Source organism: Pelodiscus sinensis, chromosome 3 (assembly GCF_049634645.1).
Source record: "Pelodiscus sinensis isolate JC-2024 chromosome 3, ASM4963464v1, whole genome shotgun sequence".
Lineage (NCBI taxonomy): Eukaryota > Metazoa > Chordata > Testudines > Trionychidae > Pelodiscus > Pelodiscus sinensis.
Window position 1 is genome coordinate 30669698 of NC_134713.1, and position 17663 is coordinate 30687360.

At 40.2% G+C, this 17663-nt stretch overlaps 1 long non-coding RNA gene across 1 annotated transcript; it reads right to left on the reverse strand.

Annotated features, from left to right (window-relative positions):
- Window positions 1-5377: 5377 nt before the first annotated feature.
- LOC142827577 (uncharacterized) lies at window positions 5378-17406 on the reverse strand. The gene is made up of 3 exons (XR_012902252.1): window positions 17272-17406; window positions 15545-15637; window positions 5378-5626 (listed from the first exon to the last, which is right to left on the reverse strand). It is a non-coding gene; the product is annotated as an uncharacterized LOC142827577 (long non-coding RNA).
- Window positions 17407-17663: the final 257 nt, after the last annotated feature.

The window sequence follows — 17663 nt, forward strand, 5'->3', positions numbered from 1 at the left end:
GTAAGTTTTTATACTCTGAATGATTTCCAAACAGTTAAAAGAAGGCAGAATACGCTTCTTTATTCACTTTCAGTGGTAAATACAGAAAGGAAGGGGGGGAATCAACAGTATCTCCAGTAATGACAGAAAAAGCTAGATATCCACAAGACTGTTGCCTAGGCAACTGAATGGAGGGACAATCAAAATCTCTCAATTGCACCCCATTATAGATATTTTCTACATAGGCCAGTAAAAAGGAAGGAAGAGGTGATTGGAAAATCTTCTGCAGAAATATTCGAACACTTCACAAGAAAGCTGGTAGTGAGTAGACAGTAGATAACACACAAAATGGCTACCTATTTGAAGCTCCAGTTTGCATTAATCTTCCAAGCAATATGAAAATGGATGTCGGGGGTGGGGAGGGGGAGAGAAATCACACTGCATTCCCCAGAGGTCCCTGCCAGCTTTCAACCCCAATTCCAAGGACAAAAGTGCACGGAAGATTATAATTTGCAAATACATGTCATAAATGCAATTTGGCATCAAACAGATTATTCAAAAAAAATCTGCATTGTAAATTTCACTACCTATGTGCCGTTTTGGCACATGATCATCTTAATGATCTAAGATTATTAATATAACCTGGTGAACTGGAGCAGGACCATCCACTAATATCATGCATCTGAATAATTTATACTGTGCACAAACATAGCTGAAAGGAGCAGACACTAAGGGAGTTCACTTCTTTATGCAGAGGGTAATCTCTTAGTACCAAAAGTAGCAATAGATGCTGTCATCAGAAACATACTGGAAAAATAATCATACAAGCACTTACAGGATAAAATATTACAGGGTACGAAAGCTAGAGAGATACATGGATGACTCTAGATGAGCCATATGGCTTTTATCCATCCCAAAATGTTAATTTTATGTTACTAAGTATCATAATTACCCTGGAGTTAAAGGAAACATTATGGGTATAGCCCAGCTAACAAAAGTAAAGGATGCCGGTTATGATGTCTGTTACCCATTTCAGGGAGTTGGCTTCTTTTTGTCCTATCTTTTTGAAGATATTTTTCTTCTTCGTGCATTTTTTACTCCAAACCAGAGTCCTAATGAACATCAAAGCAGCTCTGCTGAGGCAGACCACATCAGTGCAAAGTTTCCTTTTCAACACAAATAGAACTGGTAAGTATAGTTTATCAAGTGGAAGAGCGCTGTATTTTCTAACTTGCCAAGCCCTTCCTTACTTAACATCTTTTCTTTAAAACCATCACTTCATCTCTAAAACCAAAACATAATATTTCCTGAAGTTAAGCTAAGCAAGACAAAATGTGTCACACATCTTCCTGGCTGGAACAAGTGTTTGCTGAATAAGTACAGAGATATTGCTGTTCTTCCTAATCAGATTCCATTACCAAAGCTTACAACTAGCCAAGAATAATGGGTGGAAGGTAGTCAGTGAGAGCCCCTGAAAGGTTTTTTGTTGCATTTTTTTTTGTACTTTGCCGATTTTTATACTGTGTTTTATTTGGCTGTGTTGATTTATTGTTGAGGAAGCCTATTTGGCAAGGGGTCACGTTGACCCCTATATGCCCTGAATCTGTCTGATATTCTCTTCCCTTATTTTCCATTCAAGATGAGGTTTTTTTTTAAAAAAAACATACACATTTGTGGATTTTTATACTGTGCTTTACTTGGCTATATCAGGAGGGCTCTAGAACTCGACATGATAGGAGTCATTTTTTGGACAGTGGAGTGGAGAACAAAAAATATCCAAACCTAAATATATGTCGTGGAAACAAGTTTATTCCTTAGTTGTCTAGTTCATGCCATGTTATGTCCTTCGCCCCATGATCCTCTCCCATCTCCCTCAGGAAATTTGCATCTCAGGGGCATACACAAGGAACAGTCTCTGCCTTGCTTTGAATGCTAGCACATTCACTACATTTGGCCTTTGTGAAGATGTGCACATGGGGGGAAGGTTTAGTGTGTTCACTTGTACAAGAGCCAGGGTTCTATAGTGTATAATAAAGATAGAGAATTCCCTGCCGCATGAATTTACAATATATCTGGTTAGTTTCATGATTAGAACCCTATCAATTTCACATCAGTGAAAAACATGTCATAGACCAGGAGTGGGCAAAAATTTTTCCCCAGGGGCCACTTCAAAAAATTTTCAAGTAGTCCCGGGCCCCCCAATAAGGGGTGGGGCCTAAACAAAAAGGGTGGGGCCTAAACAGGAAGGGGTGGGGCTACCCCACCCCCAGACCATTATTGGTCTGTGGGTGGGAGAGCCTCTTTTCCCCCCTTCCCACTAGACACCCATGCCCTGGAAGAGGGTCAGAATGCTGCCCCGCCCCCAGGCCAACTAGGGCCTGGGGGAGTGTGCAAAGCCTCCTCCCATCATGCGAGGAGCATGCGGCACTTTGAAGTGTCGCAGGCTCCTCACAGGGGCAGGGCAGGACGAAGGAAGCTTCACGCAGCTCCCCTGCCCCCATGCCCTGATTGGTCAAGGGGTGGGGGAGCGTGCAAAGCCTCCTCCACACTCCCCCCACCCTGCGAGCAGCATGCACTGCTTTAAAGTGCCACATGCTCCTGACAGGGTGGGAGGAGGCTTTTCACACTCCCCTGCCCCCAAGCCAATTAAGGCCTGGGGTCAGGGAAGCACCCAAAGTCTTCTCCACTGTGCCCCCAAGCACTAATTGGGCTGGGGGCGGGGGAGCAGCAGGGTCTCCACAGGCCAGATCCAGCCCGCTGAGGCCCTTTTGCCCACCCCAGTCATAGACCACGAAATAAGCCCTTCCCTCTCACAATTGTTCTTCTCTGTGCTGTTGGAAGCAACTTAGCTAGGGGGTTCTGGTAGAATGAGGAAAATCTGTGGGACACAATCATACAGTGTTATAAAATATATCAAAAGGATAGAGCAGGCCGGGGGGGGGGGGGGGGGGGAGAGGTGGCAGAGCGGCACTGTATGTGAAAGATAATGTAGAATCAAATGAAATAAAAATATTAAATGATTCAACATGTTGAATAGAATTGCTATGGATGGTAATTCCATGCTCCAATAATAAGAAATTAGCAGTAGGGATATACTACCGACCACCTGACCAGGACAGCGGTACTGACATTAAAATGCTGAGGTAGATTAGAGAGACTACCAAAATAAAGAACTCTATAATAATGGGAGATTTTAATTATCCCCATATTGACTGGATACATGTCACCTCGGGAAGAGAAGCAGAGATAAAATTTCTTAATGGCTTAAATAACTGCTTCTTGGAGCAGCTGGTACAGGAACCCACAAGGAGAGAGGCAATTCTCGATATAGTTCTGAGTGGAGCTCAGGATCAGGTCCAGGAGATAACCATTACAGGAATGCTTGGGAATAGTGACCATAATATAACAACATTTAACATTCCTGTGGTGGGAACAACACCTCAGCAGTCCAGCACTCTGGCATTTAATTTCAAAAAGGGGAATTACACAAAAATGAGGAGGTTAGTTAAACGGAAATTAAAAGGCACAATGACTAGAGCCAAATCCCTGCAAGCTGCATGGAAACATTTTAAAGACACCATAATAGAGGCCCAACTCAAACGTATACCCCAAATTAAAAAACATAGCAAGAGACCTAAAAAAGAGTCACCGTGGCTTAACCACCATGTAAAAGAAACAGTGATGGACAAAAAGGCATCTTTTAAGAAGTGGAAGTCCAATCCTAGTGAGATAAATAGAAAGGAACATAAACACTGTCAAATCAAATATAAAAATGTAATAAGAAAAGCAAAAAAGATTTTTAGGGACAGCTAACCAAAAACTCAAAAAGAAATAAAATGTTTTTTAAGTACATTAGAAGCAGGAAGCCTGCTAAAAAAACCTGTGGGTCCCCTAGACGATCGAGATATAAAAGGAGCAATCAAGGATGAAAAAGCCATTGCGGATAAACTAAATGATTTCTTTGCTTCAGTCTTCACAGCTAAGGACATTAGGGAGAGTCCCAAATCTGCACCATCCTTTGTGAGTGATGAATCTGAGGAACTATACTGGATTGAAGTGTCATTAGAGGAAGTTTTGGAACAAATAGAAAAACTTAACGTTAACAAATCTCCGGGACCGGATGGCATTCATCCAAGGGTTCTAAAAGAACTCAAATGGGAAATTGCTGAACTATTATCTGTTGTTTGTAACCTATCCTTTAAATCGGCTTCCATACCTAATGACTGGAAGGTAGCCTACGTGATACCAATATTTAAAAAGGGCTCTAGAGGCGATCCTGGCAATTATAGACCGGTAAGTCTAAAGTTCATTACCGGGCAAATTAGTTGAAACAATAGTAAAGAATAAAATTGTGAGGCATGTAGAACAACATAATTTGTTGGACAAAAGTCAACATGGTTTCTGTAAAGGGAAATAATGTCTTACTAATCTCTTAGAGTTCTTTGAAGGGGTTAACAAACATGCAGCCAAGGGGGATCCAGTAGATATAGTATATTTAGATTTTTCAGAAAGCCTTTACAAGGTCCCTCACCAAAGGCTCTTGTGTAAATTACATTGGTATGGAATAAGAGGAAAGGTCCTTTCTTGGATTGAGAACTGGTTAAAAGATAGGAAACAAAGGGTAGGAATAAATGGTAAATTTTCAGAATGGAGAGGGGTAACTAGTGGTGTTCCCCCCCCCCCCCCGGTCAGTCCTAGGACCAATCCTTTTCAACTTATTCATAAATGATCTGGAAAAAGGGGTATGCAGTGAGGTGGTAAAGTTTGCGGATGATACCAAACTGTTTAGGATAGTCAAGACAGAAGCAAACTGTGAGGGACTCCAAAAAGATCTCACCAAACTGAGTGATTTGGCAACAAAATGGCAAATGAAATTTAAAGTGGATAAGTGTAAAGTAATGCACATCGGGAAAAATAACCCCAACTATACATATAGTATGATGGGGACTAATTTGGCTATAACAAATCAGGAAAGAGATCTTGGAGTTATTGTGGATAGTTCTCTGAAAACTTCCACACAGTGTGCAGCGGCGGTCAAAAAGGCAAATAGGATGCTAGGAATTATTAAGAAAGGGATAGAAAATAAGACACGGAATATCTCACTGCCCCTGTATAAAACTATGGTACTGCCACATCTTGAATACTGTGTACAGATGTGGTCTCCTCACCTCAAAAAAATATTTTGGCCTTTGAAAGGGTTCAGAAAAGGGTAACTAAAATGTTTAAGGGTTTGGAACAGGTCCCATATGAAGAGAGGTTTAAGCGACTGGGACTTTTCAGTTTAGAAAAGAGGAGACTGAAGGGGGATATGATAAAGGTATATAAAATCATGACTCGTGTGGAGAGGGCGGATAAAGAAAAGTTATTTATTAGTTCCCATAACAGAAGAACCCTTTCCTTCATCATCCACTCAAATCCTCTTCAAAACTCAACAATAGCTTCTAGCTGAACCTCCAAACCACTAATTTTCTCTTCCATCAGAACTATGATGTGAGACTTCATACAAACAAAGCACTTTTCAGGTACCCTCTCTAGAATAATGCAGATTCCAGAACTTCCTTGTCTAGTAATTTTCATTGTTTCTTCCGTTCTTCAGGTCACTACTACTGCTGCCTCTGCAGTGGTCATAACCTTCCCTCCAATGCTCCTGTTGAGAAGGAAAAATATAAAAGAAATATACCCTTAAGGAGCTCCCACAATCTTTCTCTAGAAACTCCTGCTCAAACTCACCTGTTTTTAGCTCTGTTTGCTGATTCCTATCCTACTAACTGGCAGCTTTTGATTAGGGAAGCCTTACCCCTAATCAAGGCTCAACTATGATCAAAGGCTCTGCTTCTGCTACATTGCACTACCTCCTACCAGACTTTGGTTGCTGGTTTGTTTTCATTTGGCAAACATACTTCCACAATCCTACTCCCTGCCCCTAAGGAATGGGGGGTTGCCTTCTCTTCTCCAGCAGATCTCCACTCAGACGCCTCAGCTCTTGTGTACTGGCTCCTGTGACACTGCTACTACTGTTCCCATTCACTTTTTGGGGGAGGGAGGACTAGTTTCTGTCCAGCAGTTTCTTGTGGTTTACCAAATACTAGTAAATCTACATTTGGACAATTTAGCCATGCTAGTGGTGTCCATATGATGACTGTTTCCAGTCTTCATGGCACTTATACAGGTTTGTTTCTAAAACCATGACCCACATCTGACTACCTTGTTTTTTATTATGACTGGTACAGGAGATTAAGGACAGCACTTAATTTTTTTTGATGGATTTGGGTGACACCAGATTGAAGCTTGTGGACATGATGTCTACCTGTCATTCAAATTTAAGAGGCAGAAAAGGTCCATTCTGACATAAGATGGACAGAACATTAGGAAACACTGCTCCAAACACAGATTGCATGTAAAGTTAGGCAGAGGTGCCTAATGCAAAAGCTGAGGGCCAGGTACTGTTTGGTGGCATTGTGTCTGTGTAAATAAGAGCACCAGAGAACCGAGAAGACAATAAGAGAAGCACTTGCAAGGTGTCCTTGATTAAAAAAAAAAGCCAAGAGAGGGTTTTGCAGGGTCAAAGTGCTATCTGGAAGAGGCTTGGCACTTTGAGCAGAAAATTTGTTTCCTGTTTGATTTCTACTACATTGCAGAGAACAAGACTACGTGCACTTTCTCTGTAAATGAACAGGATTGCATCAAAAATAATTTGACTCCAATATTATTTCTCCTCTTAATGGAAACCACTCAGGCCAAAATGGGCAACATTATTAACATAGAAAAAGGATGGATTTGTTCCCAGTATGCCTGGCATACAAGCTATTATAGAGATCTGATCACATCCTTCACACTAGGACCACACACATTCTTGCACATGTAGATGTAAAGTCTGCTCAACAGCCAATAAATGTGGTTTATATCCTTTCCTCTCTCAGGAAGGAACCCAGCTATTTTTAAGCCTGGGTACACATATGGTCAAATATAATGATCTTTCTTATATAAAAGACATAAGATTTTAAATGTCTTAAGATTCCCTACTGTTTTCCTCCTTAATGTGTTTACCCACTCTTTTCCTGAAAGAATCAAAGCACTTTCAGGAATTCCTCGTATTTATAAAGTTTAGATCAACCAGTCAAAGGATGGAAAAAAACCTATATATCTTCACCTACTACAAAACAAATATTCTTGTATCAGGCAGCTTGCAAACAACAAGCAATCTATAGACTACAATTTATTCACACAAATCATTAAACAGTGGTGAAGAGTAATATCACATCTTTCTTGCAGATCACTTGTAAAAAGGAGGCTAAAGTCTTGAAATTGTTTGTTGTAAATTTTCCAGTCAGATCTAGTTACATGAGAAACTGTGACAAAGAACTTGAAAAACCATGATCCTCAGTTTTCCCAGGAGCAACAATCTAAGGGTACATCTAAACTGCAATGCTATTTCGGGATACCAGGGTATCCCAAAACATCTCTTACATCTTCACAGCAAGCCCATTATTTTGGGCTTGCTATTTCGACGTCCTTGTAAACCTCATTCTTCGAGAAGTAAAAGATGTTTCAGAATAGCACTTTATTTCAAAATTTGGTGCTGTGTAGACAGCATCAAATGATGATATAAGCTATTTTGAAATAGCAGAGAAATAAGATACTCAATTTGCATAGCTCAAATTGCGTATCTTATTTCGAGTTATGGTACAGTGTAGACTCACCCTAAATGTACAGAGGGAACACGAAAGAGGAAAGACTACATTTGTTAGAAATTCCAGATGCTAGCAGGCACATTTCCACTGCTGTATATCTTATTGGTAGTAGAGTAGAACATGAGCTGAAGAGGGAGTGACTGCTAGATCGCAATCAAATGTCTCTCAACGCAGTGCTATTGTAGATCTGTCAACCCTAGCATATTAGAGATACAAACTTAGAGATCATTTATGGACCCACTTCTGACGGTGAGAAAGACAAGCTTTTGAGGCACAGAGCTCTTCTTCAGGTCTGGGGAAGATACTCTCAGTATCACAGCTAAATAGAGATCAAACAGATAGTTTAGCACATATTCTAATCTAAGAGACCATTCAAGGTAGAGTGGCCAAGAACACCTTTGCAGTTATAGGACAAAAGATGGGGCTAATGAGTTATAGATCATTATAATAAGCTATAAATCTAGTGTGTTTATTCAGTCCAGTGTTTAGTTTCTAGCAGAATTATGACTTTAAGTTTCCAGAATCATTCTTTGAAACTGTTGCGCAGGTTTCCTTTGAGGATGAGGGCTGAGAGGTCAAAGACTGAGTGGTCGCTTTGTGAAAAGCATTCATCCATAGATTAGAGGGTGGTTTTGACTTATTTTCCTGTGTAAGTTATTTCCAGAGCATAGTGATTATCTGGTTTCACTTCCAGAGTTGCTGCTAGGCATTTAGAGCACTGGATGTGGTATACCACGTGCTGTGGTAAGTATAAGTAGGACGGGAGGAGTTGAAAAGCGTGTTATGGAAGGTGTGAACTGGAAAATTGCACAACACTCAGAATAAGAGCTTGGGAGCTTAAATTCATATCTCTGTTCAGTCCATGGTTTTTACTGTCAAGCAGGCATGTTGGATTTATGGCTTAATACAACAATCTGTAACCCACTAACACCCTCCTTTTGTTTTATGACTGCAGGGGTATTAATGGGCCATTCTACCTTAGAAGCATAGGGTTGAAAGAAGCCTCAGGAATAAGAGTCCAACCCCCTGCTAAAAGCACGACCTACCCCAATTAAATCAACCCAGCCAGGGCTTTGTCAAGCTGAGGCTTAAAAACCTAGGGATGGAATGGTCCAATATTGAACCCAGCCCTGGCAGAAGGGTTACAATGTGTGTTAATTACTTATACTAAACAATCTGTTCAATCTTGTATTTAGCTGTGACAACACTCAGAGTATCTTTCCCAGACCAGAAGTATTGCTCTGTGACTTGAAAGCTTGTCATCATGGGTGTCAGGTGTCTCCTCATTCCCGGCTCCTTCCCATAGCCTGAACTCCCTGTACCCCACCCCATCCCTCAGCCCAGAGTCCCCGCCTACATACTGACACCCTCCCAGCTTGCAACCCAAACCCCTCATCTCTGGCCCCATCTCAGAGCCCATATCCCCAGGCAAAGTTTACACCCCTGCACTGCGCATCCTCAGCTCCTCATACCTTCAGTGTGCACTTCAGTCAAAAGACAGAATTATGCTGGATCACGGGCATCAACATGGGAATTGCGTATGGGTCGCAAGAAAAAAATTTGAAAGCCACTGACTTAGTTCAATGCCTCGCTTGCTAAGTTTATGGAGAGGCTGATTTGATGAGGCTGCCTACAATGGCCTGTGGCTGATCTGCATCTGGTATAAATATCTCCAATGGATGGGGATGGGAAGGCTGGAGACATGCCATGTGGCAATGCTGGCCCTCAGCTGGGGTTGGGTGGGGCTTGGCTGGGGGGAGGAGTTTACTGAAGGGGCATGGTCTTGGGGAAAGGAGTGTGGCTTTGGGAAGAAGAGGTAGGGGTTTGGCTTGCCTTCACCTGCCATCCATGGGGTGGAGGAGGAACTTGATTTGGGGTGGGAAGTTTTAGGCTCTCACTCCCAAAGCCATGCAGTGCCCTGACATGAAGTTCCAACTTCTTCCCTCATCCCCAAAGGAAGAAGGGACCCATAAAGCTTTGCAGTGACTGCCCTGACCAAGGATGGCCCACTGAGGTGCAGGCTAGGATGACAGACTGGAAAATGAATTTCTAGTCTCTCCTTTCCTGCTTTCCCCAGCACTAAGGTAAAACTCCAGCTCGTCATCTGAGGAAGTGGGTTTTGCCCACGAAAGCTAAATTTAGTCAGTGGGTTTTTCCCATGAAAACTCATGATCCTATATATTTTTGTTAGTCTCTGAGGCACCACAGGACTGTCCATTGTTTTTAAAGTTACAGACTAACACAGCTACCTCTCTAGGCCTAACAGGAAATGCTTTTTTAAACGAGACTACTGAAACAGTACCATGATATATTGCTATGTGGCACGCTGCTGCCAGAGATATAATCTTTGAGATGACAATTTACAGTGCTTCATCATTAGAGATCCCATGGCACCTTTCAAAAAGTGAAGCAGGTAGCCTCTGTCATCAGAAAATTCTAATCTGAGGAACTGAAATGGTTAGCTAAACTCCTTCTGATTATAAATATTACAGTAGCCATCCAATGCCTCAGTCAAAACTAGCCCCCCCATTCTGCTAGATACTACATACACACATACTGAATTTGCTTTGAAGAGACTATCTATTCTAAATAGACAAGTCAGAAAAAAAAATAGGCAAGAGAGAGGGTGAAGTAACTTGATCATGGTCACACAGCATGTTAGTGACTGAGCTAGGAATAAAAGCTGACTTCTATCCATTGGGCCACAACTCTCAGCTTCTGAGGCCACCTGCAGTTCAGGAGGACAAGAATTATTCCTTCTTTAGCCTCATCTCTCACATGTGGCCTTGTACTGTTCAGTCACTGCCAGATTCCACCTCATGAGAGCTACATTTCAGTGAAAGGTGAAGTGATCCATGTACATATAGCTAGCAGGCTGTAAAATGTTTTGGGATCCTTCTTCATGAAATGACATACCTGGTCTCATTTTTATTTCTAGGTACACTTACTGAATTGTTGTGAAAGGCAAGAGTGGTTGAAAAAAATGCAAGGGCTAACAAGGATAGTCTCTCTGCTGAAGCAGAGCACCACAGTGATATGCGTATGATTGTGCTCAGTGACAAACATCTAACCTCTCTGTGTATTCTGCAGACTGGCAACAAAGACAAATAGCAGAATACTCATAACCTCTTAAATTAAGATGTCTCACTAGAAAGCGATTCTTAATCAGTGTGTGAAGTTATTGACATTCAAACAGTACAGGAACATGAAGATGACTTTATTTGAAAAATTTTATTCTCTGCAGTGGTGCTATTGATTTGTGAGGGAAATGGACCGAAGTCAGATCCCACCTACAGACCATTGACATTTGTAGAAATATAATACTGAATTCTAATACAGCATGTTTCATCAGTAAATCTCAGTTTTCAAAAGTCAGTATCGTTAGCCCCAATTTACAGATGGTGAAAATAATGGTAATCTAGTTATATATACACCAAATTGAAATTTCAGCATCATGTCTCTGGCTGTGGGCAGTACTAGATCCTGTAGCAGCAAATGTAAAAACCCAACAATGGACATTATTCTTCTCATCAGAACAATTTCCCTTCATGCCACCTACATAACATTTAGCTCATGTAATGGAGCACAAGGGTCATATGTAATAGAGATGTAAGAGTACAATTAAGAACAATTTTTGTTCACTGAGCAAAGAATTCCTGCAAAATTTTGAAAAATATGACACTATATAAATAGTACTATGAATTTGCACAGCTGTTTCCTCAGATGTATATCTGTCATTTACTTTAATTTTAAAATTATTTTTGTACAGATTGCTGGGGGAGACCAGAGTTCCTGGCCCAGCAGGACATGGTGGAGGGGAACCCCAGAGGCCAGAAAAGTGAGCTTCAGTGGCATGATCAACACACTGGAGGACAACCCCAAGAGGACCTCTGTGATCCAACATGCCCATTCTTGCCCAACATGCCCATTCCATCACACGCCCATTCTTGTGTATCCATTTCTTTTTTTAAGAAAGAGAACTAATTCCAAAATCCAGAACCCTCCTTCACCTCAAGGCAACATTCTATGGAATGCAAAAGCACTAGTATGCTATTTAAGGAGGACAGAAAGTTGGGGAGAATAAAAAATAATGTGTGACTTCCTAGTCAAATAATTTGTTAGAGCAGTGTTTCATTCACTTATTTAAAACACACAATATGTTTATGCAACATTTAATGATATACCTTTCCCAATTTGCCCTCACTCTTGTATTTCCCCTCAACCCAGTGACCGCCTTTCTCTGCAGTACATCTTCTGAAATGTGGGGCACTTAAGAGGATGTCCAAATGCAGGATGGGGATATTCTAATTGTCACTTACATGAATAAGGACTAGATTGAACAGTTTGATAGACATTACTAGAAAGCTTCAGAGAATCAGATATAAGTGTGATGTGAGCCGTCTCCAAATATGATTTTCCAATCTACTTAAATTCTTATAATGGAAAATAAAGTTTTTAGTCATTTTTGCCTGAATGTAAACTTTCTTTCTGTTCATACTGCTTATCCTTAACACTCTTAAAAAGGGTTTCCAGAGTCTGCCTTTAATTCAAAGGAAGTACTACATAATCAGTGGGTCCACAATAGGCTCTTGTTTATGTCTCTTTTAGCTCTGAACACTCATTTCTGAATAAAGAATTCTCAGAAATAATGTTTCTGAGACTGAGCCTAGATGATTTTAGTGGAGATATAGCAGGCAATAAAAAGAGATAGATGAAGATGTGACACTTATATGTCTACACTACAAGTTTTTGCGGCACAGAGTATGCTAATAACAGACTCATTAGCATGAGCATAAGGATGTCTGGGCATAAGGATCTTGCACAAAAGAGGTTTTTTGCACAAAACGGAAGTAGCTACACTGGTTCTTTTTGCGCAAAAAACCCTTGTGCAAAAAGCATTGGCAGAAAATATGCTAATGACATTGTGACTCATGCCAATGAGTCCATTATTAGCATACTCTCTTCTGCAAAAATCTTGTAATGTAGACAAAGCCGTAATGTATATATTCAAGCATATAGGTATATATATCCATAAAACCATTGTCCTTTGCCCTAAATCTCATAAATCTCCTCTTCCCAGTCTGTAATCTCTTTGGGTCAAGGCCTCTTAAAATCTTTGATTATGGCCAGAATGAACTATTGTGATCCTCTGCTTCTCATGAGCTGTAGAATGTAGCCCAGTAATTCGTATAGCCCATGCAGCAGTTTTGGCTCTAGGAAGAGGCAGGTGGATGAACATTAAGACTCAGTGGCACCCCACAGGTGCCCTATTCAACTGCATATTCTGTGTATGGGCAAGGACGGGCCTGGCCACAAAACATAAAACAAAAGAATTCTTGTGGCAGTACCGACAACAAACCTATTGGAAAACAGCTCAGGCGGGGGAAACCCCCTCCCTTCCTCCCTCCCAGAAGTCCGTTATAGATCATCCCTCAAATCAACATCTCAAATAACAAATGTCATTCAGGCATTGTCATACACCAGCTCAGTGAACGCATGAGTCTTCTCAAATTAACAGCAGAATAAAATAGTTTAATATGTTACGATCGTTCCACATTGTTTGGACCTTCCCATCCTCTCTGCTCCTACTATTGTTCACAATGCACCGGGGTATTTGCTTCTCCCTCTAGTAAAATCATAAACGTCATTCCTGCTATAGAAGAAAAATATAACCTAATTGGTAGATGAGGAGTCAAAACACGGTCTTTGAAAGGAGGAGGGGGGAACAAAAGACAACTGGGCAATGTATGCAGTACTCATCCTTTTATTTAGTCATCTTTCCCTCAGAAAAGCGAGATTATTAAGTGGTGTCATGGGATTCATGCTCAGTGGGCTCTTTTGAGTTTGTAGCCTCTCATTTTGAACTGAAGACTGACATTATACACTTCCCAGCACTGTCAGTGGCGTTAGCTGTATAAGCATTTGTTGCATAGTGATAGCATCTTTTGGATGAAAGTTAGCCTTTAAAATGTCAGTCATCGAGCATTCTCAGTAGTCAAGCTTCCTTCATGGTTCATAGAATTCCAAGTTGCACGGATAATAAGAACTGGAAGAGAGTAGCTCAAATACAACTACTTAACATATACTAGGTATGTGAAAGCAAAGTGGGAATGGAGCAATGGTCCAAGAAAATACCTAGCTATAAACACAATATTGTGGTAACTGCTCTAAAGTACTAGAGATCATTCCTAGGGTATTTTTTTAACTCATTATAAAAATACTGCGTCCCCAGACTATAGAAGCTTGAGATGATTTCCCAGTCTATGGTAGTTCATCCCTAGCTCTCATCCCCTTTCTACTCACCAGCCAGACTAACTGGCTGACACTCAGCCAGGAGCAAACTGCTCCATGAAAAGGGGTAAAAGCTATTTACTTCCACTCAGGAAAAAGGGGAGCAGGGAAGGAACTTTGAGTCACAATTCAATTTCTGGCCTGTTCACATGGGTATGAAGCTATAAACTATCCTTTCTTCAGGAGGGACTGTAACATTAGAAGCTAGTCCTTTATCACAGCTGCAAGATGACAAGGTTGTATGAGGTAATGACAAGTATCAAACATTACTGTTCAGTTCATAGTATCCATCTATGCTAGACTAGTTAGATTATGGCTGTTTTTATGTAAATAAGAACAATGTATTTTAAAAGAAGTTACCCATCTGGCCCTTGTCATTCAGTTGTCTTATTCCCGTCACCCACAAGAAGCAGACCACAGCCACATATTTCAGCAAAATTAGTTTGTGCATCTTTGCACTGCTAACTTATTTGTTTCAGTTCTTGTACGTGTAGGATCTAATTTTCTGACCACACGTCAGAAGAAGCTCCTGTGAGGTCATGAAGTTACACCAGTGTAAAAGTGGTCAGTATTAAACCTTAGTTACAATGCTCAAAAGCTTCACAGAGGTAGCCAAGTTAGTCTGTAACAGGAAAAACTTAAAAAACAACACATAGTCTAGTGGCACCTTAAAGACTAAATAGTTACAAGAGGCTGATAAGAACCATTAGTTTGCACTTGGAAAGTAAGATGATCAACACCAGATTCTACAAAGATATTAGCTCCTTCACTGTTTGGTTGGTTAAAAGGCCTTGGGAGAAAGGCCGATTCTCATTTACAGACAACCCCCTAACCTCAAACAAATTCTTTCCAGTAACTACGCAACACACCTCCATCATAATCATCCAGGAACTCACCCCTGCAATCAGCCCTGGTGCCAACTCTGCCCACAAATCTGCACAAGTGATTTCATCACTGGACCCAACCACATCAGCCACCAAACCAGAGGCTCATTTAATTGCATATACACTAATGTGATCTATGCCATCAAATGCCAGCAATGCCCCACTGCCATGTATATTGGCCAAACTGGACAGTCTCTACAGGAAAGAATTAATGGAAACAAATCAGATATCCCATGTCTTCTACCATTGGCAAGAAGTTTAATTAATGTGGCTCTGTGCCTGGAATCAGAATGTAGCCTTGGCGTTTGAGTTTCCTGACAATTATCAGGGAATTTCTGAAATGTTCAGTACATAGTTGTACTTCAGTTTTTTTGTCATATATTTCTATAACATGTTTTAGGCAAACAAGTACATTTAAACATTTGTATTATACTATTTTTTCCAGTTGCAGCAGGAAGTTGGCTACTGATGTTAAAACAGGGACAGGAAAAATTAGAACAAGTCTCCTATTGTACTTTATATGTTATCTGACATACAGCAAATTGGAAAAGTAGTTCATGTTTAATTCCATACCTAGCTTACTCATGTTAAGTGTCGGGTCATGCATACCACAGTCTATTAAATATGGCAGTTCTTTTGTCTGTAAATTAAGGCAATCTGAGGTGAATGGTTACAATAAAGTAAATTGTAAATACTGACCTGGTCATAGTTGTTTTCAAAGCAATCAAAAGCAAAGTGTGTCTTTAGATTCCTTCATGTATTTGTTAACTTCATCCTGAGGTGCTGAAAAGACTGTAAGTAAGCATTAATAAGACTGGTTACGGAGACAAGAATGTCAGAAAAAGGGACAGAAAAAAATCGACACCATAAGATTTAAAACGCTACTTAAAAATCAGTGAACTGCATCATTCAGCAGCTATTTGTTTGGTGCATAAAATGGGTACAACAACTCAGGCATTTAATGTCTGTACAAACCAATGCAATTGCAGTATTCAAATACTGGAATTCTATTCTCTAGACTCCTTTGTCAAAGTTGGAGAGATTTTACTTTAGTTAAAGAGGAAGGCAGGATAAGAAGTAAATTGATTTAATTATTTAAGATGTGATTCTGCCACCCTTGCGTCAAATGAATTGTACTTTAATTCAGACAACATCTATACAAGGTAATAAGGGTTTTAATAAGTTTTAAAAGTACTCAAGATTTTTGTATAGGAAGCCTTATTATGAAAAAAATCATAGTACAAGTTGAACCTCTTTAGTCCGGCACACTTGATACTTGACCAATGTGAAACTAGAGAATTTGCCGAATCATGGGAGGTCAATATGTCTAGCAGTGTTACCAGCACTTCTGCTGCTTAGTGGGCTCTTAGAAGACAGTTAGGGGTAAATTAGAGCTAAATAACAGCACAGAAAACTGAGAGCCAGGGCTGGTAGCTGTAAACAAAATTTATGGTATTGTGGCAATGGACATCCATCTAACTAAACTCATGCCGGACCATGGATATTGCCAAACCACAGAGTGCCCGACTAGAGAGGAACAACCTGTAAATAGACTATTGAAATTCCCTAGTCATAAATAAAATTAAGAGTGAAAAGAAAAACAGAACCTATGTAAAATGTAACTTTGCTTCTTTCCAGCATCAGCGGATGACACAGATATTAGCATTTTTTCTAACAACTTGAACCAGTTGACAAACTTATGAAATTAAAAAGCCTACATAACATACAGACATTGCTTACTGTTCCTGTGAAGGTAAAATTGTTGTGATAACCTGCCCCTGACCAAACCATATGCCTTTAGTGAAACAGAAAATGATTTAAGCAAAGTTCAAGTCAAATCCAGATCTTCACAAAATATATATATTAAAAGGACGGTCTGTCTGACCAGGTCAAATTCCTTCTTCATATCTTAGAAGCAGATCAGTGAATTTAACTGCACTAAAGGGGACAAGTGGATTTGATTACATTTCCCTTTCATCATTATCAGGAAAATGTCACCCTTTAATAAAAGCACATTGATCTATTTATTATTTCCAGGAGCTACTTCTCCTTTCTTAGTAGCCAAATTTTTCACTTAAAAGCAGATTCTGAATTCTGCCAAAAACATTTGGCCCGGAGGTACAACTGCATAAAATGTTTGTATTACTCATGAAAAATGAAACTACCTGACTTTTCAATAGAAAACATTTGTATTATTTGACTACTTTTGTTAAAACTTCATTCTTCCTCCTGCTTATTGACTCTGTGAGATGTGGGAGTGTTTCATTTCACTGTAGAGATGAAACTCTCAACTGGTATAAGACTGAACAGCACTACTGAAATGGTGTTACACCAAATTGCATTACGTGAGACTCTGGTCCAAGATCTGGAATCTCTAAATTTAAAAAGAAAACTTAAAATAAAACTTTGAAACAGCAGCTACTTACCTACATACATTTTCTCCCTTGGTGGCTAGTAGATCAATTGATTAGGAATCCAGGTGGGCCCACTCATCATGAGCATGAGCATGACCACAACACTACACACTGATAAATACAAAAAGTTCTGCAAGCCACATTCATTGCTCCAGCCTTGTAGTTGTATGGTCTGTATTCACTAGCACTCTAGGCAAAACTGGCAAGTCTGGGATGAGAAAACAATGTATCCACTAACTGGCAAAAAGAAATTAAAAGAATAGAAGATCAAGGCATGTGTGCATCTTTCTCTCCCCCATAGCTGAGAGGGATGTTCCCTGGAAGCCATTAAGTAGAGCAATTAGATAGAGCAGATCCAAGCAGTCAACTGTACAAAACTTGAGATACTTTTAGACTAAAATGGG